The following is a 25,352-nucleotide window of genomic DNA, read 5'->3' on the forward strand; positions in this document are numbered from 1 at the left end:
GTTGAACAAGTGTTAAGAAGGTTCCACAAAGATTGGAGATCAAACGAATCGACGAAACGAATTTCGGGATCACTGGGGATTATATGGCCAAACATACTAGGCGTATAAATTATACGGTCCGTATGTTTGGGACCGTATAATCATCCCAGAATGGCTCAAGTCTCTGGACCAAATGTACAACCAAACATACGGCTCGTACAATATATACGGACCGTATGTTGGTCCGTATATTTGGTCGGGACAGATTTTGGCTCAACAAATGAAAAGGCCATGTTATATTTTATTTCACTTCCACTTCACACCCCTTCTCTCTAAAAAATATCTCTACATATATTCCACAAGAATTCAAGGATATTGGGTGATCAACAACATAAATCAAGGGAATCAAGTGTAAGAAAACCATCAAAGATCATCCAAGGTCAAGAAATTCACATAGAGATAAACTAGGGTTTTGCTCAAAGTGGAGTATTATCAACTAAGGCTCGTTCCTACGACATCTAAGGTAAGATTCATGATATTTATATGTTGCTTAAGGTATTGGAGAGTTGAAATACTTGGATTATAGAAGAATATGGTAAAATGGGTAATGAATGTTGAATAGTGCCATTTTGAGGAATAGTTTGGATTGAATCATGATTGTTGTTGTGTTGTGATACGAATGGGTTATAAATGAAGTTAAGATCATGAATTAGACATTGTATGTGAATGGACGAAATCATGTGTTATGATCTTGAATATGGAGAATTGTAAGTGAATTGAGAATATGGATAATGTAGGTGACTAAAGGCTATTGTTGTGATATGGTGAATGGATTGTTGACGTTTGGTAGTTGAAATACGTTATGGGAGGAATGTCGTATAAATAAGGGAGATGCTGTCCGATTTTCTCTAGCTTTAGTCACATATGTTAGCTATCGATTCTAATGATAGTATGACTTTAATGAAGATAGAAACGCTAGCATTGGAGGAGAGCGCACAAGTGTAGAATAGTGCGACGGAAAGGTATGTAAGGCTAACCCTTCTTTCATAAGGCATGATTCTTTGGCCAAACATCTAAATCCTCTATACGAGTATGTTGTCTTTCAAATGATTTGATCTTCCGAGCTTGTAATCTCACGATCCTTGATACGCTACGATTATACCAAGTTCCTCATATGACGAGTAGGCCTATTAAGGTAGATGACCACTATAATGATAATGATGACGATGATGATAATGATGTTAATAGTGATGACGCTTATGAGCTAATATGTGTATGTATCTATGTATAACCATTATGGGACCCCGAGCTTATGAGGCCGGGTATGATATGTAAGTACTCTGCAGAGGGTACGGATAACCTTGAAGCCTTGGTAGGGCCAGGTAGATGTAACCCTGAAGCCTTGGTAGGGCCAGGTAGCTGTAACCCTGAAGCCTTGGTAGGGCCAAGTATGAGAAACCTTGAGCCTTGGTTGGCCAAGTATGTATGAAACATTGATCCTGCATGGTCGGGTACGCTATATAAATGTTATGTATATGACATCAATATGAGTACGAATACGCTAAGTATATGCAAATGCTATGTACATGATATGAATACGAATATGATATGACTATGTATATGAATGTGAATAAGGGCATGTAAATGAATACGAGCACAAATATGGTACGTGTACTATTAGGGAGTACGGATAATGAGGTATGTACACAAATACGTGTTAGCAATGGAAAGTTCCTATGAAAGGCAAGTAAGTGTGTATGACGATGATATTGTCATCTCCCATCCTATGCTATTTCTTGTATTGCTATTTATGCTTTTATGTCGATATTGATCATGCTTTACATACTCAGTACATTCTTCGTACTGCCGTCCTTTTGTTTGTGGACGTTGCGTCATGCCCGCAGGTGCACAGGGAGACAGGCTTGATCCATAGCTGTTTTCTCAGAGATTTCATAGCAGAGCTCCATTTCATTCGGAGCCATAGCTTTTGGGTATTTATGCTTTTGTGTACATAATTATGGGCATAGCGAGGTCCTGTCCCGCTCATGTGATATGTTATACCCTTCTTAGAGGCTCGTAGCCACGTGTATATGGTTAGACGTGTCCGGCCTTGTCGGCCTATATTTTGTATATCTTTTGATAGCCTCGTCGGCTTATGCACATTTGATGTGGCGTAGATGTCAATGATGATTTAAAGATGTTGTCGTCCAATGGGACTAGCATGATTGATGAAAAGAAATGTATGTTTAATCGTATGGCTCACCTAGATGTAAGTATATGTGTAAGCCAAGGGTGCCCAGGTGGGCTAGCACCGGGTGCTCATCGCGGCTCTCTAGACGGGTCGTGACATACAACCATGAACAACCTATCAAATTCTAAGCTTAAGGTATGAACCTTATACTCCTTTTGTTTTAGTGTTGAGTAACAAACAAAATAGACTATTGACTTGTTTGATTTTACTCTATTCTAGGTGAGCAAGATCATTTAAGACGAAAGGTAAGAAGCAATAAGGCATCCTATTGTGTTCAGAGATTCAGCAAACAGCTTCACATTTTTATCTAAGTGTTCCTTTATTTAATTATTTTTAAAAAGAAAGAGAAACATATCAGGGATTGTGTCCAAAACAATTTGCCAAGTTCAAACATCCCAGTTAAGATTTTGACAAAAGACCTCACTTCACAATAGGGGCCATTCATAACTGATTAGCAAAATAGGGGACTTAGCTATAATCACAAGCACACACTACAAGCAAATCACCCACATTTCATCTGTACTAACACATAGACTGTCTCATCTTCCTCTCTTTTTTAAATTAAGTTGAACTTCTTATATTGACTCTACTTAGGATCATGATCAGTAAACTAGCAAAAACATTCAAGAAAAGACAAGGGAAAGGGAAGGGGATTTAAAAAAAAAAAAAAACACTTCACACACACATCTTTATAGTGAACACAGAACCTCAAGACCACATGAACAAACAAGACCAATAAGTAATTCAATAACCTACTTATTAAATGAACTTCACAATAACACTTTCCTCAATTCCTATTATGTTTGTTATTAAATAAAGCACATATTAAGTATAGAACCCAAATAAGGCATACTTAGCATCATCAGGCATATAAACATAACTAACCTACAAACATATTCAAAACTAGGCAACATACTAAATACTTAATACAAAATGAAAAGAATTAAATTAAGGTTCACCTTTGAAGTGCGCAGCCAAGAAAAGAATGGATTTGGGATCCTCTGTGCTTCCAAATCTTAGCAACTCAGCCACACACACAGAAAAAAAAATGAAGTGAGGACCAAATATTTTAACTAAGAAAAACAACTATTTAGTGTAGGTTTTCTAAATTCTTTTTACTAAGAAGTTTTTTCTGAAAAATCTAAGTTTTTCAATTTCCTTTTTTTTTTTTCTCAAATTTCTCTATATATATTTTCAGACATCCTACTTTCAAAGACAACTTGTTCTTGTATGAGGATTGGGGTTCTATTTATAGAACACCAAAGTTCAAACGAAACCAAAAAACAGTCGATGTGGGACAAAACCCCCTTTCTCACAATCCAAACCAAATAGCCAACAAATCGACGACCCAAATCTAAGGTAAGCCAACATACGGTCAGATCTGACCCTCTTTTGGGTCGATTTGACCCAACAAACGTAGACCAGTAACAAAATACAAGCAAAAATAAACTGCAAAGTAAAAGATAATGGTGATTTTGACTAAAAATTTGAAAAAACCAAGTAAAGTAAAGATTCATTACCACATTTGGACAAAAGCAGTCGTGGAACCAAGTGTATATGCGATATTTCATCACAAAGGGCATACAGATGTTGTGCATGTCAGCACACGCCTGTAAAAGTGCCATTTTTGGCATGAAAGAGGCGAGAAATATATTGCGGCTACCTAGGGTTTTACACGAGAAGGGAAAGGAGGAAAGAGAGAGAGAGAGAGAGAGAAGCGGGTGGGGGGAGGGGGATAAGAAAAGTGAAAATGAGGGTTTGCGGGGGGGGGGGGGGGGGGGGTATATGCCTGATTAATTAAAAGGATTGGGCTGGGTCACAGCCTGGCTTGGGCTTGACTTGGTCCAAATCCGAATTTAAATTAAAAGGGACTTAATTTTTTCATGTAAATATATATATATATATATATATATATATATATATATATATATATATATATATATATATATATATGTATGTATACGCTTGGTGTATACATTGGGTATATCTAATGCCCAAAACAAATAATTAGAAATTAAAAGTGGAGGAAGTTTTAATTACGGGCAAAATTAGGCCGTATTTATTTTAAAATAATTTTAAAAAGTCGATTAAATTGTCAATGGGCTTAAAATGGCCTTAATTAATTAGCCTAGCATAATTATTTTAATTATGCCCTTTTTAATCAATTTTGGAAATTAAATTAAACCTATTAGCACATGGTCACAGGCTGATTTTGCAAAAACAACTCTAATTTCTTTAAATCATGGACTGACTAAATTAATTATGGCAAGGCAAAAACAAAGAAAAGAAATATATCTATATAAAAGGCTCAATTTGGCAATCACATAATTAATTAATTAATCAATTAGACTAATTAAAATATTTAAGGGCAATTATGCCTATTTTATGAAAATCAGGCGTTAAAAAGGTTAAATATTTAATTACTTAAATTATTTAAATTATTCAGATTTTCAAAGATAAAATAAAATTGAAAGTAGTATTTGCAAAATAATTTCAAAATAATTAAATTTAACAAAATATCATGAAAATGCTCATTAATCTCTAAATAAAATTTATGATGCATGAAAATCCTTTTTTGTTAATCTAAGGGAAAAAAATATTGATGTGGACAATTTATAAAAATCACTAAAGGCTTTTAAAAATGGTCAACTCATTTATTTATTATCAGGAGATTCTGAGTGATTGAAATAAATTACGGGAGGTCAAAAATTAGCTGTCAACAACTGTTTTACAAACCTGCAATTTAGGTTGCAGCTCAACTTGTGTTTCGTAGGTTGAACACCAAAAATCGTGTCTTGTTGGCGTTTGGTATACGTCTTGCAGGTCACACCTGCCTCTCGCATGTCACACCTGCATCTCGTAGGTCATACTTGCGTTTCACAAATCGTGCACTGCTATAAAAGTATAGATCGTGCAATTCTCGAAAAAAATCATTCCACTTCATTTTTAGCCGACTTTTTGAGGAGAAAAGACCTTAGAGCTTCCCTAAAACTCCTATGGTGAGTTATTCCTCAAACCCCAAGTATTATTACATCATATTAACAAGGATTAACACCTATATACGGCTTATTAACAAGATTCTACTCTACAATCCTAAGATTTTCAAGAAAACCGTCTGAAGGATTCAAGTTTAGATTTTTGGGATTCTTCTCCAAAGTAGGATTCTTCTTTTGGTGTTTTGGAGCGATTAAGGTATGTATGGATACTCTATACATGCGGGAACACCATTTTTCTTCCCCACGCCACGTTCGTTCATGTTTTCCATAAATTTCTCATCCTTATGAGTAATATTCCCTGGTTTCGTGAAAAAGCTTAAATGTTCTTATACTTTAAATAATGAAACCTCGTATTTCATTCATGTATATCATTTCAAACATCATGAACTCACTACGTAATCCATGAATGCTAATAGTTTTATTTCCATGAGTTTGAAGAACGAACACGAAATGTCTATGAACTACTATTTCTTCATTCCATGGATTCTCCATGATTACATGTCCCATGAAAACTATAGTATGAATACGTGTTAATGAGCTATGTTATGATAAACCTATTATATAAGTTATGTTATGAAAACGATGGACGCAGATACCATCTATATTCATGTTCATGCTTTGGGAGTAGCACAGATTACTGAGAAGGTTAACACTTGAAATTATGTATGACAACGTAGGATAAGGGTCGTTCCGTTAGTTTGGTGATTCCTTCATGTTACTCATTACGGGTTATTCTCTTTTTTTTTTTAACAAACCATCACATAGTGATGGGAATTTATTAAAGGAAAAAGATTTGTACAAAAGAACTACTCCAAATAGGAGAGTTGGAAAGCAAAAAAAAGGAAAGCAGCTAACAAAAACAACAAAAAAATAAGCTAAAAACAACAATGACAAAAGCAACGTGAAATACAAATTTTGGTTCCTTGATATTCCTCCATCTATTATGTTACACCCCGTATCGTAGAACTAAGGTTAGACACTGTAATATCCCGTAAATCCGTATGGAATATGAAAGTGTTTTACGAGTTGTTTTGAACCTTATAAGTTAGGTTGTGTTCACAATTCGGGACCCAGAAACCAAAACGGGGAGTGTTGGGATGCAAATCCCATTTCAACAGTAACTGGGAGATTTTACGACAAAAGTGCGGCTCGTACTTCAAAGTACGGCCCGTACTTTGCGGACGTTCTTTGGTCTTTTCAAATCTAAACTCTATGGAATTTTTAGGATGGTACGGCCTAGAAGTATGGCCCAGACTTCAAAGGACGGGACGTCCTTTCTGCCCGTCCTTTTCCCGCCTCTTCACATTAGCTCTCTAAAAATTTCTAGGGAAGTGCAGCCTGAAAGAACGGCCCGTACTTAGAATTACGACCCGTCCTTCTTGGACGTACTTCTCCCGCGTCCATCAGGAACTTTAGAAACAAGGGTTCAGTTAATTTTATCACTTTTCAATTGTTCAAAAACCCTAAGTACAAAATTTACTTCTCAAAACCTCCTATTTCAAGGGAGTAGCAAGATAATCTATTTCATAGGAGTTCAAGCTAGGGGTTGGGTGATTCTCCTCTAGGAAAGTAATTTGTTGAACTGCGTATAACGTAATTAAGGTATGTCTCTCTTTTGAAAGCTGGTTTTGGATGAATGTCTCTTTTAAAAAGCTCTTTATTGAATAAAAAGTTTGAACTTTTCATGAATTGAAACTTTATTTCTTTCTTTAATTAAGGTTAATGTTCGTGAGGGGACAAGCCCACATTAAACCTAGTTTGTATGATGCTCAAAGTACACATACAAGTTTATACACATTTTTTCTCTATAAGAGATGATCAACAATGATGGCTAAGGATTGATAATAATATTTTAATGTTGAATTGTGACATGGTAATCTTGGTTAAAGAAGTGTAAATGTTTTCAAAACATTCTTTGAAATTATTTATCTTTACGAGATGGCATAATGAGTTTAATTCTAATTGATGATTTGACTACCTTGAGACAAATTGTGAATCGGCTTTCATGCTATGAACTTTGTTGTTGTGTTTGGCCTAGCTACTCGTGAGGAAGGGTAGTCACTATGGATCCTAGTGTGGTAATGCCTAGCCATTCGGGAGGAAGAGTGGCTACTGCCGGGTTCGCCACCCGGAGTGCGGTTTAGCTATTCGGGAGGAAGGATAGTCACCGGCAATCACATATTCCGGTTTGGTGTGCTGTGATTTAGGGAACCTCTACAGTCATTCCTTCGATGCCATTGATTCTTGGGCCTGTATTGGCAAGTCTGATATTCCTTATTCTTTCTTGGAACCATTGTTGAAAATCATGATCAAATTGAAATGCATATTCGAAAGTTGTAACTTAACAAGAGGCTTTATAATCAGTTTTGATAATTCTTATTGAGATACACAAGTTGAATAACTGCTTTTTCATTGATTTCACATGGTTTTCAGAACTAATTTCTTTAAGAATCATTGTACTTGATTTTCATATTACTTGTTGTCCCCGAGGCACTCACTGAGTACGAAGTACTCAGGCATACCATTGTTGTTTTTATGGTATGTTAGGAAACGGAGAATAGCAGGTTCTTGATACTTCAGACGCTTAAGAAGGAATTTTTGTTGCTACTGATTTGGTGAGCCTACAGGTTCATTCGTGGGACACCCCTTAGCATATTCATTTATTATTCTAGTTTTAGTGGACTGCGTCCCGATGTGTTAAACAATTACTTTTTATCTTAGAAGCTCCATGGTATACATTCTTGTGGGTAGATGTTGAGTTTTGTTTAACTCTTGGGCATGTGACACACTTGATTAAGGTTTATGTTATTAAATACTTCTACTGATTTAATTCATATATCATGCTTTCGTTTGAATTTTTTTTATAAACTGTTGGAGGTGAATATTGAACCTGGCGGGTTCAAGTGTTATTATTGCATATTTTAGGTTCTTCCAATAGTGTTCATGACGCCGGATGCCGGTCACATCTAGGGTGAGTTTCGGGGCGTGACAAGCTTGGTATCAGAGCCTAGGTTCAAATACGTCCTAGGATTAGTGTCGGTGTCTATGGAGTTATGTCTAGTGGAGTTTTCCTTGTGCAGCCTGATCACCGGCATGACAGAGAAACTCCCTGGACATTTATAGGTGTTTCCTACTCTTTTTTATTCTAAATTGTGCTGTAGAGCTTGAAATCCTTTTAGGATCGTTCTAATTCGCTCGTTAATTCGTGCCTTGCAGAAATGGCTTTGACACGATCCAAAAATGGTAACCGAGGAACCGCCGTAAGAGCTAACCAAAATCTCGGGGGCGCAAATGTTGGTAACGGAAAAAAGGTTGGAAATCAAGCACCGGCTGTTCCTATTGTTCCTGTTACGGGTGTGCCTGAGATTGGTACGATGCAAGCTGCTATTCAAATGTTGACTGCGTTGGTTGTGGCTTAGCAATAGCATGGAGGAGTGGTACCTCATGGTAGAGGCAGACTGAAGCAATTCCTAGAATTAAAGTCACCAAAGTTCTTCGGGTCACGAGAGGTGGATGACCCCCATCACTTTCTAGATAAGACTTTCAAGGCATTGAGGGCAATGGATACCCATGATCCTGAAGCTGTAAGGCTTGCTTCTTATTAGTTGAAGGATGTTGCTCACGCATGGTTTGGGATGTGGGAGTCTGAGAGAGGTGATGCTGCTTTAGCTCCTACGTGGGCTGAATTCGAAGAGGCATTCATGGAAAGGTTTTTGGCTGATAAGGAGAGATTTGCTATGGCTACGAAATTTGAGAAGCTGGAACAGGGTAACAAGTCAGTTCGTGAGTATAGTTTAAAGTTCACCCATCTGTCAAAGTATGATTTATACATGATTCCGACTGAAAAGCATAAGTTGACACATTTTGTGAAAGACTTGGTACCACGTGTCAAGTCTGCATGTGATGCGGTTGCTTTGTCTCCTACTTGCACTTTCTCATCTCTGGTTGGGTTTGCTAAACAACAAGAGAGTTGGAAAAATGAGAAGAGGGTAGATCGAGACCAGAACAAGAAGGCCCGATCGGCTGGTGTGTTATCAGTCTGCTGTATGGGAAGATCGTATTTGTCATCATTGTGGTATTAGGGGCCACCTTAAGCGGGAGTGTAGAAAGTGGCTACGCGAGATGGCTGTTATGTCTAACCAAAGGAATGATTTTCCTATTCCTGCATCTGCTAAAAGTCCACCTGCTGGTAATGCTACAAATAATAATCAGAATGCTCGTAATAATGGAAACGGAAAGAAAGTTGCTAACACTTCTGGTGGAGGGACAACTCGGCTTTATGGGCTGACTCGTAGGGAGGAAACTGAGGCTTCTGACACTATGGTTACTAGTATCCTTACTATCTGTTCTCATGATGCTTACTCATTGATTGATCCGGGTTCAAATTTGTCCTATGTGACTCCTTATTTTGCTCTTGATATGGGAATGAAACCCGAACCTTTGTTGGAACCCTTTGGTGTTGATACGCCTTCTGGTGTTCCTGTTATTGCTTCTAGAGTGTATAGAAATTGTGTTGTTGTGATTTAAGGTCGTGAGACCGTGGCTGATTTGTATGAACTTGAGATGTTGGATTTTGATGTAATTATAGGGATGGACTGGTTGTCCGCATGTTATGCTAATGTGGATTGTCGCCATAAGTTAGTTCGTTTCACCTTTCCTGATGAGCCTGTTATTGTGTGGGAGGCTGAAATTGCTAAGCCAAGGGGTAGATTTATTTCCTATCTTAAGGCTCATAAGATGATTACTAAGGGGTGCATTTACCATTTGGTTGTTGTTAATGATACGAAAGCCATAGTACCCGAATTTACAATTTTTCCCATAGTTAGTGATTATCCCAAAGTGTTTCCCGAAGATCCTCCTGGTATTCCTCTTGATAGAGTTATTGATTTTTGGGATTGATATTATTCCCGACACCCAACCTATTTCTATTCGACCTTACCATATTTCTCTAGTGGAGCTAAGGGAATTAAATGATCAGTTAAAGGACTTGTTGGATAAAGGTTTCATCCGACCAAGTTCCTCACCTTGGGATGCTCTAGTCTTGTTTGTTAGAAAGAAAGACGGTTCCGTTAGGATGTGTGTGGATTACCATAAGCTTAATAAGGTGACCATTAAGAATAAGTATCCCTTGACTAGGATAGATGATCTATTTGACCAACTTCAGGGTGTTAAGTTCTTTTCAAAGATTGACCTGAGGTCTGGGTATCACCAATTGAAGATAAAGGAGAAGGATATCCTGAAAATTGCTTTCCGTACTCGTTATAGGCACTTTGAGTTTCTAGTCATGTCCTTTGGGTTTACTAATGCGCCTGCTGCATTCATGGATTTGATGAATCTTATGTTTAAGCCTTTTCTAGACCGCTTCATTATTGTGTTTATTGATGATATTTTGGTGTACTCTAACAGTCGTGAGGATCATGCTAATCCTTTGAGAATAACTTTGACAACACTTGAGGAGAATGAGCTTTATGTGAAATTCTCAAAGTGTGAATTGTGGCTCGAGTCTGTGGCTTTCTTGGGTCATGTGGTGACTGGTGACGGCATTAAGGTAAATCCTCAGAAAATTTCAGCGGTTAAGGATTGGCCTAGACCAACTAGTGCGACGAAAATTCGTAGTTTCTTGGGTTTGGCAAATAATTACAGGAAGTTTATGGAAGGTTTTTCGTCTATAGCCTATCCATTGACTAAATTGACATAGAAGACTGCTAAGTTTCAATAGTTCAAAGCTTGTGAAAAGTGTTTTCAAGAGCTTAAGACAAGGTTGACGTCGGCTCCTATTTTGACCTTACCTTCTTGGTCTGGTGGATGTGTGGTGTATTGTGATGCTTCCAGAATTGGTTTGGGTTGTGTACTGATGCAGAACGGTAAGGTGATTGCTTATGCTTAGCGACAGTTGAAGAAGCATGAGAAGAATTATCCGACTCATGACTTAGAGTTGGCTGCCGTGGTATTTACCTTAAAACTTTGGCGTCATTATTTGTATGGTGAGCATTCCGATGTTTTTACTGACCATAAAACTTGCAATACATCTTTAAGCAGCGACAGTTGAATCTCAGACAGGGGAGATGGTTGGAGTTGTTAAAAGACTATGACTTGAATATTTTGTATCCTCCTGGTAAGGCTAATGTGGTTGCTGATGCTTTGAGTAGAAAATATATGGGCACGTTGGCTTATTTGCGCATTCATGACATGCCCATGGGGAAGGAAATTCAAAGATTTGCTAGTCTTGGGGTTAGACTTGAAGAAACTGAAGGTGGAGAGTTAGTAGGAATCACGCCATCACGGTCTGACATTATGGAAAGGATTAAATCCAAGCAATATGATGATGAACTTTTAGCAAGGCTGGGACATGGAGTGGAAAAGGGTGAATACACTTCATTTACTTTTGGGACTGGCAATAGTGTTCTGCGATTGCAAGGACGATTGTTTGTTCCCAATGTTGATGGTCTTCGACAAGAATTAATGATGGAAGCTCATAGTTCCAAGTATTCGGTTCATCCGGGGTCCACCAAGATGTATAAGGATTTGAAACAACACTATTGGTGGAAGAGCATGAAGGTTGATATTTCTAACTTTGTGGCTAAGTGTTTGAACTGTCAACAGGCTAAGGCTGAACATCAAAGGCCTGGAGCCCTGGCTCAGAATATCGAGATTCCGCAGTAAAAGTGGGAGGAGATAAATATGGATTTCATTGTGGGTTTACCCCTAACAAAGGCCAAGTTTGATTTGATTTGGGTCATAGTGGATAGACTCACAAAGTCTGCCCATTTTCTCCCTGTGAAGACGTCATATACCGCGGCGAAGTATGCCAAGATATATCTAAAGGAAATAGTTAGATTGCATGGGATTCCGACATCCATCATATTTGACAGAGGTACGGAATTCACTGCTCATTTTTTGACATCCTTTCAGGAAGGTTTGGGGACTAGAGTGAAATTGAGCACTGTTTTGCATCCTCAAACTGACGGGCAGGCAGAGAGAACTTTTCAGACTTTGGAAGATATGCTGCGAGCTTGTGCTATAGATTTCGGAGGAAATTGGGATGAACATTTACCTCTTGTGGAATTCGCGTACAAAAACAGCTACCAAGCAAGTATCTAAATAGCTCCTTATGGTGCTCTTTATGGGAGGTGTTATCGGTCTCTGATTGGTTGGTTTGAACCAACAAAGTAGAATTGTTGGGTCTTGACTCAGTTCATGAAGCAATCGATAAGGTTAATCTCATTGTACAATGACTTAAGACATCTTAGAGTAGACAGAAGTCTTACACAGATATGAGGCAACACGAGCTAGAGTTTCTGTTGGCGATAAGGTGTTCTTGAAAGTGTTACCGATGAAGGGAGTAATTTGGTTTGGTAAAATGGGGAAGCTTAGTCCTCATTTTGGCCCTTATGAGATTGTTAGGAAAGTTGGGACGGTGGCTTATGAGTTGAAGTTACCATCTGATATGGCCATGGTGCATCCTATGTTTCACATTTCGATTTTGAGATTGTACAAACCTGATCCTTCCCATGTGTTGAACCATGAAGAAATTGAAATTAGTAAAGGTTTATCTTACGAAGAAAAATCGGTTCAGATTCTAGATCGTCAAGTTAGAAGGTTGAGAACGAAGGATGTGGCATCGGTTAAAGTGTTATGGCGAAACCATAATACTGAGGAAGCTACGAAGGATGCGGAATCGGTACTTTAAAGGACGGGACGTCCATTCTGCCCGTCCTTTTCCCGCCTTTTCACATTGACGCTCTGGAAATTTCGGGGGAAGTACGTCCTGAAAGAACGGACCGTACTTAGAAGTACGACTCGTCCTTATTGGACATACTTCTCCCGCGTCTATCAGGAACTTTAAAACCAAGGGTTCAGTTAATTTTATCACTTTTCAGTTGTTCAAAAACCCTAAGTACGAAAATTACTTCTCAAAACCTCCTATTTCAAGGGAGTATCAAGATAATCTATTTCAAAGGAGTTCAAGCTAGGGTTTGGGTGATTCTCCTCTAGGAAAGTATTTTGTTAAACTACGTATAATGTAATTAAGGTATATCTCTCTTTTGAAAACTGGTTTTAGATGAATGTCTCTTTTAAAGAGCTCTTTATTGAATAAAAAGGTGAACTTTTCATGAATTGAAACTTTATTTCTTGCTTTAATTAAGGTTAATGTGCGTGAGAGGACAAGCCCACATTAAACCTAGTTTGTATCATGCTCTAAGTACACATACAAGTTTATACAGGTTTTTCCTCTACAGGAGATGATCAATAATGATGGCTAAGGATTGATAATAATATTTTCATATTGAATTATGACATTGAAATCTTGGTTAAAGAAGTGAACGTTTTCAAGACATTCTTTGAAATGATTTATCTTTACAAGATGGCATACTGAGCTTTAATGCTAATTGATGATGTGCCTACCTTGAGACAAATTGTGAATCGGCCTCTACGTTATGAAATTTATTATTGTGTTTTGCCTAGCTACTCAGGAGGAAGGGTAGTCACTTTGGATCCTAGTGTGCTAATGCCTAGCCATTCGGGAGGAAGAGTGGCCACTGCTGGGTTCGCCACCCAGAGTGCGGTTAATGCCTATATATTCGGGAGGAAAGATAGGCACCGGAAATCACATATTCCGGTGTGGTGCGCTGTGATTTAGGGAACGTCTACGGTCATCCCTTCGATGTGATTGATTCTTGGGCTTGTATTGGCAAGTGTGATATTCATTATTCTTTCTTAGAACTGTTGTTGATAATCATGATCAAATTGAAATGCATATTTGAAAGTTGTAACTTAACAAGAGGCTTTATAATTAGTTTTGATAATTCTTATTGAGATACACAAGTTGAATAACTGCTTTTACATTGATTGCACCTAGTTTTCAAAACTGATTTCTTTAAGCATCATTGTACTTGATTTTCTTTTTACTTGTTGTCCCCGAAGCACTCACTGAGTACGAAGTACTCAGGCATACCATTGTTGTTTTTATGGTGTGTTAGGAAACGGAGAAGAGTAGGTTCTTGATACTTTAGACGCTTAAGAAGGACTTGCTATTGTTGTTGACTTGGTAAGCCCACATGTTCATTTGTGGGACACCCCTTAGCATATTCATTTATTAATCTAGTTTTAGCGGCCTGCGTCCCGATGTGTCAGACAATTACTCTTTATCTTTGAAGCTTTATAGTATACATTCTTGTGGGTAGATGTTGAGTTTTGTTTAACTCTTGGGCATGTGACACGCTTGATTAAGGTTTATGTTATTAAAGACTTCCACTGATTTAATTCATATATCATGCTTTCGTTTGAATTTATTTAATAAACTGTTGGAGGTAAATATTGAACCTGGTAGGTTCAAGTGTTATTATTGCATATTTTAGGATCTTCCGATGTTTTTCATGACGCCGGATGCCGGTCGCATCTAGGGTGGGTTTAGGGGCGTGACAGACATATATCGTTAGGATTTTAGTGGAAAAACTGAAGGTTTGAACGTTTTTCGAAAATGGTTGACGGGCCTACTTGGGGAAACCATAACCCCTTGATTAGTTGGGAATTTGGGAAATACCCTTAATGAAAGTTGTATTACATAGAAATACCTTTCTAACCATAAAAGAACAAGCTTATCAGATATCGAATCAGGGAGATATGATCGTCTCAAGATGGATAATAGTAAGGCGCTTAAGATTCGATAGAATCGGCTAAGTTTTCGATACGTCTGCCTTCCAGCCCAATTTCATGAAAATACATTGAGAATTTGAGAAAACATAAACATGAAAGTTGTATCCCTTTGAAATAGCTTTCCAACGGTATATTGTGTAGCCCAAACGAAGCTTTGTGCTAAGAGTTTTGCCCATTTTATCGAATGCTGTCAGAAATGGCCTAGGGTGCCGCCCCAGGCGTCACGCCAAGCCAAAATCATATCAAAAAGTAATTTTCATCAGGTCCTACAATATAGGCCTAGTGCGCCGCCCAGAGCGACGCTCGGGGCGACGCACCAAGCCAAATTATGCCTGAAACATTTTCTTTTCGAAATTTATATGTACCCAACTCCGAAAAACTTTTCCCACTTCATTCTAAACCATCTTTTTGGAGAGAAAACACCCTAGGGATTCCACAAAGCATTCACGGTGAGTTCCTACTCAAATCCCATTGATTATTACATCAATCTAACAAAGATTAACGCTAGAATCTCAATCTATTCCATAGATTATCGATTGAATCTTCATCTTGGATAAAAGAACCCTAGAATTCGAATTCAAGAGGAAACTTCAAAAAGGTAGTACTTCTACTCCCTAATCACTTATAGTTGTGAGTTAGTGAGTTCTTGGGAGAATCGTAAATGGGTTTGATAGAGAGTATCATATGAACTATTCTAGGGTTTTGGGTTATTAACTTAGCATTGTTGTAGTCATACGGGTGATGAAGAATGATGTTACTTTCATCAAATTGAGATTGTAGAATCACCTAGAAGTAATAGAATGAGAACTGGGTGAAGAAAACACCATTAATGAAGGTTGTAGAGCTTTATGCCCACTAAATGTTTGATAAAATACTTAGGTGACCAAAGCATGGATATTATTGCTAATATAGAATCCCTTTGACTTGTGTTGATATAGATTAAAGTTGAAAGTATTGACGAACGTTGTATTACACTCGAAGGCTGGAATTAAGGCATGTGAGGCTAACTCTCTACGTTTGGGAATGTTAATGATTCTCCCTACGCCATATTATTTTACAATGTTACTAATTGCCTCAGAAATATAGTTAAGCTTAGTTCCTTGAATAGTTGCAGAACTTTTATTCTCTAGTTTCGTAACTCGTTCATGACTTTCATTCTGAACGTTGTGAGCTTAGTACGTATTCAATATAGACTCGTATTTGATACCCATGAGTCTTTGTCTAGAATACTCAGTATGTTTATAAATAGTTAAAGCTTCAGTCCTCATAATCAGTTCATGAATACATGTATGAGTGAATCATTGCCTAGTATGTCAGTGTTGTATATTTTAGCATGATTCTCAGTTCTTTTATTTAAATTTTGTAATGATGAACACCTGTGTTATTGGGCCTAAGGCCGCAGTTATGTATACGTATACTTGGGCCTGAGGTAGTAGCTTGTTCACATATATATTGGGCCTGAGGCCGCAGATTATTTACTCAGATAAGCAGGTGGTTCCTTATTCAAAACAGGGAGTACTCATATCTTTACTTCCTTATTTCAGTTATCGGTTATCAGTTCAGTTTCAGTATTTACAGTTCTTTCTCTCAGTTGCTTTACATACCAGTGTAATTCAAATGTGCTGACGTCCCTTTTGCCTAGGGCATGCATCTCGTGATGCAGGTAACAATTTACAGGTCGACGATTCTTCTTGCGAGGAATTTCTCGTATCAGCTGCTTGGTGAGCCCCAATTCCCTCGGGGCATTATCATACTTTCTGTTATAGCCCGTATTTTGTATGTTTGGATAATTCAGAGTCGTCGTGGGAAGTTAAGGGCGAAACCAATTTCAAAAATATATTAATGCACAAGTTGTTATAAATATTATTTATGACTGTTATTAGTATGGAAATATTGTGAGAGGCTAAGGACAAGAAGAGAAATTCGCAAAATGGCCTATGGAAATATTGCGGAAAGAATAGGGGCAAAATGGGAATTTTGCAAGGTCCAAGAAGTTCATGAAATGGCCATGTTGGCCGTTTGACATGCATGGTGCATGTCCAAATTTTATTAACTATAAGGGCTATTTGTGAATTAAAGAGAAGAAGGGGTCAAAACTTGCTTAAGAAGACAAATGGTCTTCTTTGACCAACTTTAAAGGAAAATCCAAAAAACAAATGGAAAAAATTGAAAGAAACCTCTAGAGAGGGGCATGTGCCCCTCACATGTTGGGAGCTTACATATATATATATGATTAAGTCTCGAAAGGAAGACAAAATTTTCATTTTAATTCTAGAATTTTCAAGAAAAAGGAAACAAAGAAAGAAGGGGAGCAACAACCATGGCCATTTCGGCCAAGCTCTCCAATTTTTGCCCCTTGAAATTTTGCTCCTAAAATTATTTTCTTGTGGTATTCCTACTAATTCAAGGGTCCTCTACAACGTGGTATAATTGTTTCGGAAGATAGGCCATCCGTTTCATTGTTTTCCGCACTTTGGTTGAGTAAAGAAGTTGGGAGGAAAAGGTAAGAATTAATCCTCTCTTATATGTTATAAATGGTTTGTGTATGTTGTGGTATGTGGAAATGGAAGAGAAGCATGAAAACATGCATGTTGGAGGCTTGGCCGTGTGTGTACATGTTGTGTAGGAAAAAAATGGAATAATTTTTATATGGTAATATGATTGTTGTTGATAAGTATCCTATGATGAAAATGAGAACTTGATGATTCAAGTTGGAGTTGAGATTAGTGTGTGTAGCCGTGTGTGTGTGTGGTGTGTAGAAATGATGAATTAAGTGTATTTAGCATGATTATGTGTTGTTTTGATGTACAAAAAATGGATGAAAATTATGGAATGTGTGTGTTGAAGGGCTGGCCGAAAATGGACTGTTTTGTATGTCAAAGAATGAACTAATTTTATTTAGTATGTTTGGGTCGTTGTGTTGTGGATTATGTGATGTAAATGAGAGCTTAATGATCTAAGATGGTGTCGTAATTGTTGCGGGCTGTTTTTGGAAGCCAATTTGAATTAAATGTAGTTTCTTGTAATCATGATAATAATGTTGTTAAAGTGTGGTTTGTTGGTGTAGTTTGTGAAGTTTGAAGAAAGAAATGTGTTGTGATGGTTCCTATGGAAGTTGGAAGATTTCGGGTTCCATGGTGCATTGTTGGGTTGTTTGAAAAATTGTGTCAATTGTTTAAAGCATTCGTGAATATTGTTTGAATGGTCTTGGATTAGTAATCGAATGCATAAACGTTGATATTAGTTTGAATATTGTGAATGTTGTCGGATTATGTAAAAAGAGCGTTTAATGTTAGAATGTATTCTTGAATTGATTATTGATGCCATAGCTTGGTTGTTGGTTGGGTTGTTGTTGAATTGGGCCGAGCCATATTCTCGGGGTTGGTACATTTACAGGGGAGATGCTGCCGAAATTTCGGCAGAATATAAATGAATGTATTGAAAGGGTGAGGCAAGTACTTGACGAAGGAACTAATGAATGGATGAACTCTCTTGCATGTAGGCAAACAAATTGGATGCACAAGCGTAACTAGTTGGTCGCGGCACAGGTATGTAAGGCTTACCCTTTCTTTCTTTGGCATGTCCTAGAGCCAAGTAAGGTATAATGTGATATGCTGCCTTGGGGTAACTCTGTTCTGTGATGCTGAGTCTGATTATGATTCTAATTCACTTCTTGACCTGAGTTTGTGATCCTAGTTCATCCCTTGATATAAGTATTTTGGTACAAGTATTCTGATATACGTATTTTGATATAAGTATTCTGATATAAGTATTTTGATATAAGTGTCTTGATATAAGCATTTTGATATCAGTCTTCTGATATAAGTGTGTCGATATGAGTATTTTGATATAAGTATTTTGATGTAAGTATGCTGATATAAGTATTCCGATATAAGTATCCTGATATGAGAATTCCGAAATCAGTATCCTGATAAGAGCATTCTGATATGTTTATCCTGGTTCGAGAACTTCTGTAAGATTTAATGTCCCTAACTTCCGTATACGATCTCGGATTGCTCTGAAATGTTCGAAGAGGTTTCTGTATTAAGACGTCTAAATTTTTCTTATACGTAAGTATGGTTCCAAAATCTCTATTTGATCTGATTCGTAAGGACATCTGAAGGTGTCTGATATGACTATGACTCTGATTCCCCGAAAAAGGCTTCTGAAACGCTTATACAGCGTTCTGTACTTCGAACGCACGTAACTTTCTCATACTATGTCGGATTGACCTGAAATCTGTTCCGAGCCCCCAGGTATCGGTAAGTATACTGGCCTGTCGAGTCTTGATTCCTATGCATGTGGTTTCTCACGACTCTGCTCGTGCATGACTCAATGTATCTTTCACTGCGTCCCGGGCCAGGTTCTGTTATGTCCTCGTGTGTCCGCTACGATATGATTCACTGCGTCCCGGGCCAGGTTCTGTTATTGTGCTTATTCCTCTGCATTGTTCACCGCGTCCCTCATAGGCGGGCCGGGCTCTGTTATATGGTATGATGATATGATGATATGGGGTGGTGGCCAGGATGGCATATGATCTGTATGTTCACCGCGTCCCGTACTAGAGGGCCGGGCTCTGTTACCGCACCCCTCACTGGAGGGTCGGGTTCTGATATATGCATATATGATACATGAATTTGATATATGATGATTCTGTTTACCGCGTCCCTTATCACAGGGCTGGGTTCGGTTATACGCATATGTGACATACGATTCTGAGTATTCTGTATGTTCTGACATCATCTGAGTATTCTGTATGTTCTGCATTCCGTCCGATATATGACATCATCTGTACGTTCTGTATTCCATCCGATATATGACATTATCTGAGTAATCTGTACGTTCTGTATTCCGTCCGATATATGACACCATCTGAGTAATCTGTACGTTCTGTATACCGTCCGATATATGACATCATCTGAGTATTCAGTACGTTCTGTACTCCGTCTGACGTATGACCTTATCTGTGCGTTCTGTACGTGCCACACTCCTTCTGACATCTGGTATCGGTATGTGCGATCTGTGTCTGGAAAGTAAGTATGTCGGCATTCTGTATGCTCTGTATGATTTTGTTACGCTCTGTATGATTGGTACGGTCTGTATGATCTGTATTGGTCGTTACGGTCTGTGTCGGTCGGTATTGATCTGTATGATCTGTGTCTGAGAAGTAAGTAATTTGACAATCTGGATAATATGCTCACCCTTGGTACTGTTTGTTTCGATTATGGTTTTGCTTTCTGTATTCTATGTCTTACATACTCAGTACATATTCCGTACTGACCCCCGGTTCTTTGGGGGGCTGCGTTTCATGCCGCACAGGTACTCCCAGACGAGATAAGGACACTATAAAAGATATTTCAGCAGTGGTGGCGAACTCCAATTGCTCCTGGAGGACTGCCGAGTCAGGGTTTGGTATGCGTGTTATGGTTTCTGTATGATGTTAGAGACTTTGCAGACAGCGTCGTGGGTATGGTGTGTCAGTCTGTAAGCGGCTCCATCAGCCGATATGTTGGTCTGTGTTGTGTATTGAATTGTGTATGACTACAGATTTGTTCGCTTGGAAGATTCGAGAAGGAATATTTCTGAAAAGAATATTTGTGAAAAAAAAAATTGCTATGTATTTTATCTGATTTGATTTAAAAGTTTGGCGTAACTTTATGTGCAGCAAAAGTCTGAGGGTTCGCTCGGCCCTAAGTAAGGGTCGGGTGCCCATCACACCCTAGTAAGGTCGGGGTGTGACACTTTCAGTCTTTATAATAGTTCTGACAGGGAGGTATGCCGGGGGCCTTGTCTCGGTAAACAGTTAGTAGTTCAGTACTCTTTAGAGGCTTCATAGACTATAGTCTAGTCAGTCAGATGTTTTGCAGCTTTTGTGTTAGCCTTGTCGGCTACATATTCATACTTATTCAGTATTTCCACATTTATGATATTTTAGTTAGACGCTTAGTAGATCAGCGTATGTCAGTGTTATTTCCACATTTAGTATATTTGATATCACATGTTGATTCAGCCAGCCAGTTGGCTCGCTCGGTCACACGACGACAGGCACCGAGTGCCGTGTTATGCCAAGGCCTTGTTTCGGGGCATGACAAAGCTTGGTATCAGAGCCTAGGTTTAAGATTCTTCAGGAGTCTATGCGCCACACATGTAAACAGTTGACCACCAAGACATCTAGGATTGTCTCACGTTTTTCATACTCTAGATAGTGCAGTTAGAACTAGGCTTCCAGGAATCCTTCTAACTCTTGAGAATTATGTATTTTAGAAAATGCCTGCGAACAGGAAGTACACTAAGAGGAATTCAGTTACTAGCCAGAGGGATATGGCGGATGCTGCTCAGGAAGAGAACACCCAGACCCTGGGAGCCACCTCAGTTCCCGCACCCTCACCTGCTACCAAAGGGCCTGCGGAGGTCCCAATTACTTCGCCGCGCAGTGCTTCAGACTTGAATATCAGGGGATCTATCCAGTTGCTCACCCAAATTATTGCTACTCACCCCCAGAGGCAGGGAACATGTGCTATTGATGGGACAAGGAGTTCTAGGTCCAGGGAATTCCTCAACATGAAACCTCAAGTTTTCACAGGGACCAAAAAGGATGAAGAAATGCAAAATTTCATTGATAACGTTCAGAAGATATTTCGGGTGATGCATGCTACAGACACTGAGGTAGCAGAGTTTGCTGCGTTCTAGCTGAAGGATGTTGCTAACACTTGGTATGAAACATGGGAAGAGTCCCGAGGGGAAGATGTTGCTCTTACGACTTGGAAAGAGTTTGCAGACGCGTTTCTTGAGCATTTTCTGCCTATTGAGGTTTTGGAAGCTAAGTCTTTAGAGTTTGAGAGACTCGGATAAAATGAGATGACTGTGAATGAGTACTACCTTAAGTTAGTCGCTCTAGCCAAGTATGCTCCGGAGATTGTGCGTGATATGAGGGCTAGAGTTAGGCGATTTGTGTTGGGCCTTATGCCCAACTTGCATGATGATGCTAATATAGCTGCATAATGATGTGACCATTACTAAGATGGTTGCCTTTGTTCAAGGGAATGAAGACAGGCCGAAGGAAGAAGAGCGGCTACAGAAGTAGAAGGACAGGGAATTCAACAAGAGAGCTAAGTCTGGAGGAAATTTCAGCCATGGGGGATCTCAAAAAGGTGGTTATCGCTAGTTCTTCAGGAAACCAAAATCAGGACCTGCTTCATCTTCAACTAGTGCACCAGTTCATAGGTCCAAGTTTAACAAGAAAAGCCAGAATTTCAGAGTAGCAGACTCACAGTCGCAGGCTAGTGTAGGCTACAGCGTCCCTAATTACCCTTCTTGCAACACGTGTGGTAAGAGGCACCCAAGGGTGTGTCGTTCGAGCATAAATGGTTGCTTTGGGCGTGGTCAGACGGGCCATTTCATGAGGGATTGTCCATCAGCAAGGCAGAATAATGGAGGTAACGTGGCTCAGTCCATAAATTCAGCTGCTTTTCGCAATTCTCAGGCCCAATAGGGGTGTGGTGTATCAAAGTCCGGCAATATGGATGATGGTCAGAACTGTCTGTATGCACTGTCAAGCCGTCAAGATACAGAGGCTCGTGAAGATGTTGTCATAGGTATGCTAACAGTCTTCACTTTTGATGTTTATGCTTTTATAGATCCAGAATCCACCCAATTTTATGTAACCCCATACATTGCTAAAAAATTTGGGATAAAACCAAAAAAGTTGTGTGAACCTTTTGAAGTGTCCACTCCAATTAGGAAATCAGTTACAGCTAGACATATCTATAGGAGCTTCCAGTCAAAGTGTATTATCGCCTTACTGTAGCAGACTTAGTAGAATTACAGATGGTAAATTTCGATGCAATCATGGGCATGGATTGGTTAGAGTCTTGTTATGCAGTGGATTGTAGGACCACGATAGTAAGTTTTAAATTTCCTAGTGACCAGTCTTTGAATGGAAGGGTGATGTATTAGCACCTATGGGTAGGTTTATTTCCTATCTTAAATCCAAAAAAAATCTCTAAAGGGTATATCTATCATCTAGTTCGAGCTAGGGATGTAAATTCTCAGACCCCCACTCTCCAGTCCGTATCAATTGTAAATAAGTTCCCAGAAGTGTTCCCTGAGGATCTTCCAGGAGTCCCCCCTGATAGGGAGATTGACTTTGGAATTGATCTACTTCCCAGCACTAAGCTGATATCTATTCCGCCTTATAGAATGGCTCCAGCAGAGTTGAAGGAGCTCAAAGTTCAGTTGAAAGATCTTCTAGATAAGGGATTTATAAGTCCAAGTATCTCACCTTGGGGCGCACCGGTCATGTTTGTCCGAAAGAAAGATGGGTCTCTATGTATGTGTATTGACTATCGTCAGTTGAATAAAGTCACCATCAAGAACAAATACCCTCTTCCCAGAATAGATGATTTATTCGATCAACTTCAGGGTGCCCAGTGTTATTCCAAGATTGACCTCAGATCAGGGTACCATTAGTTGAAGGTTAAGGAAGTGGACATTCTTAACACACTTTCAGGACTCGTTATGGGCATTTTGAATTTTTTGTAATGTCGTTTGGTTTGACGAATGCACCAACAGCCTTTAGTACTCGTTATGGGCATTTTGAATTTTCGGTAATGTCATTTGGTTTGACGAATGCACCAACAACTTTCATGGACCTTATGAACAGGGTCTTCAAGCCTTATCTTGATTTGTTTGTTATTGTGTTTATTTATGATATCCTGATTTATTCCCGTAGCGAGACTGACCATGTAGAACATCTCAAAATCGTGTTGCAGACACTGCAGGATCGCAAGCTATATGCTAAATTTTCTATGTGTGAATTCTGGTTGAAATCAGTAGCATTTTTGGGCCATGTCATCTCAAGCGAAGGCGTGAATGTGGACTTTCAGAAAATAGAGGCAATGAAGAATTGGCCTAGACCAACCTCAGTATCCGACATAAGAAATTTCTTGGGTCTAGTAGGCTATTACAAGCGTTTTTAGAGGGATTTTCCTCTATATCGTCCCCTTTAACTAGACTGACTCAGAAGAAGGTCAAGTTTTAGTGGCCAGATGCTTGCAAGAAAAGTTTTGAAGAGTTGAAGAAGAGGTTGACTTCAGCTCCAGTCTTGGCACTACCAGAGGGAACCGAAGGGTTCGTGATGTAGTGTGATGCCTCATGAGTTGGTCTTGGATGTGTTTTAATGCAGCATGGCAAGGTTATAGCTTATGCATCCAGACAGTTTAAACCCCACGAGAAGAATTATCCATCTCATGACCTTGCGTTAGCAGCCGTGGTATTCGTGCTAAAGATCTAGCGCCATTATTTGTATGGAGTGCATGTTGATATTTTCACAGATCACAAGAGTCGACAATATATATATTCAAGAAAAGGGAGCTAAATCTTCGACAGAGAGGATGGCTCAAATTGCTTAAGGATTATGATGTTGATATCCTCTATCATACGGAGGAAGGCAAATGTTGTAGCCGATGCTCTCAGTCGGCATTCTATGAGGAGCTTAGCTCATGTTGAGACGGACAAGCCAACAATGACGAAAGAAGTCCGCCGCTTAAGAAGCCTAGAAGTTCGACTTTTGGACTCCGAAGATGGTGGCGTTGTTTCTCAGAACAGGGCTGAATCCTCTTTCGTAGCCGAAGTGAAGGGAAATCAGTTTAGTAATCCCTACCTATTGCAGCTGAAAGGGGATTCACAAACACAAGACTACGGGCTTTGAACAAGGGGGAGATGATAGTACTTTGAGGTACAGAGGCAGACTATACGTTCTATACATAAATGGGCTCAGAGATCGAATTATGTCTGAAGCCCACAATTCCAGGTATTCTATTCACCCAGGTTCCACAAAGATATATCATTATCCTAAGGATATTTATTGGTGGAATCACATGAAAAAGAAAGTAGCAGATTTTGTGGCTAAGTGTCCAAATTTCCAGCAAGTGAAAGCCGAACACTAGAGGCCTGGTGGGTTGTCTCAGAACATGGACATTCCCGTCTGGAAATGGAATATGATAAACATGGATTTCATAACATGCTTACCTCGCTCTTTTCGAAAGCATGATTCGATTTGGGTGATTGTAGATCGACTTACCATAAAAGGTTATTGTTGTACACTAAGTATTTCACGTGTCTATGTCGAAGAAGGTCATGCGAGACTCATCTCTGGTTGTTCCTATAGAAATCACAGGGGTTAAAGATAGCCTATATTATGAAGAGATCCCAGTGGCTATTCTTCATCGTCAAATCCGCAAGTTGAGAAGAGATTGCTTCAATGAAAGTACTATGGAGAAATCAGAAAGTTGAAGAGGCTACGTGGGAGGCCGAAGAGGACATGAAGTCCAGATATCCCATCTCTTTAAAGAGCAAGCAGAAAATCTTAAAGGTAACTAACCTTTTCAGTCAGATCCTTATAGTATAATCTCCATGTTTTCAGTATTCAGTCAGTCTAGTATCAAGTCAGCGCAGTATGCAGTCAGTTT

The 25,352-nt window shown here is 39.0% G+C and overlaps 1 long non-coding RNA gene across 1 annotated transcript; it reads right to left on the bottom strand.

The window, feature by feature from the left end:
* Nucleotides 1-2,891: 2,891 nt before the first annotated feature.
* LOC132638517 (uncharacterized) lies at nt 2,892-3,887 on the bottom strand. The gene is made up of 2 exons (XR_009581780.1): nt 3,751-3,887; nt 2,892-3,245 (listed from the first exon to the last, which is right to left on the bottom strand). It is a non-coding gene; the product is annotated as an uncharacterized LOC132638517 (long non-coding RNA).
* Nucleotides 3,888-25,352: the final 21,465 nt, after the last annotated feature.

This window comes from Lycium barbarum, chromosome 4 (genome assembly GCF_019175385.1).
Source record: "Lycium barbarum isolate Lr01 chromosome 4, ASM1917538v2, whole genome shotgun sequence".
Classification (NCBI taxonomy): Eukaryota; Viridiplantae; Streptophyta; class Magnoliopsida; order Solanales; family Solanaceae; genus Lycium; species Lycium barbarum.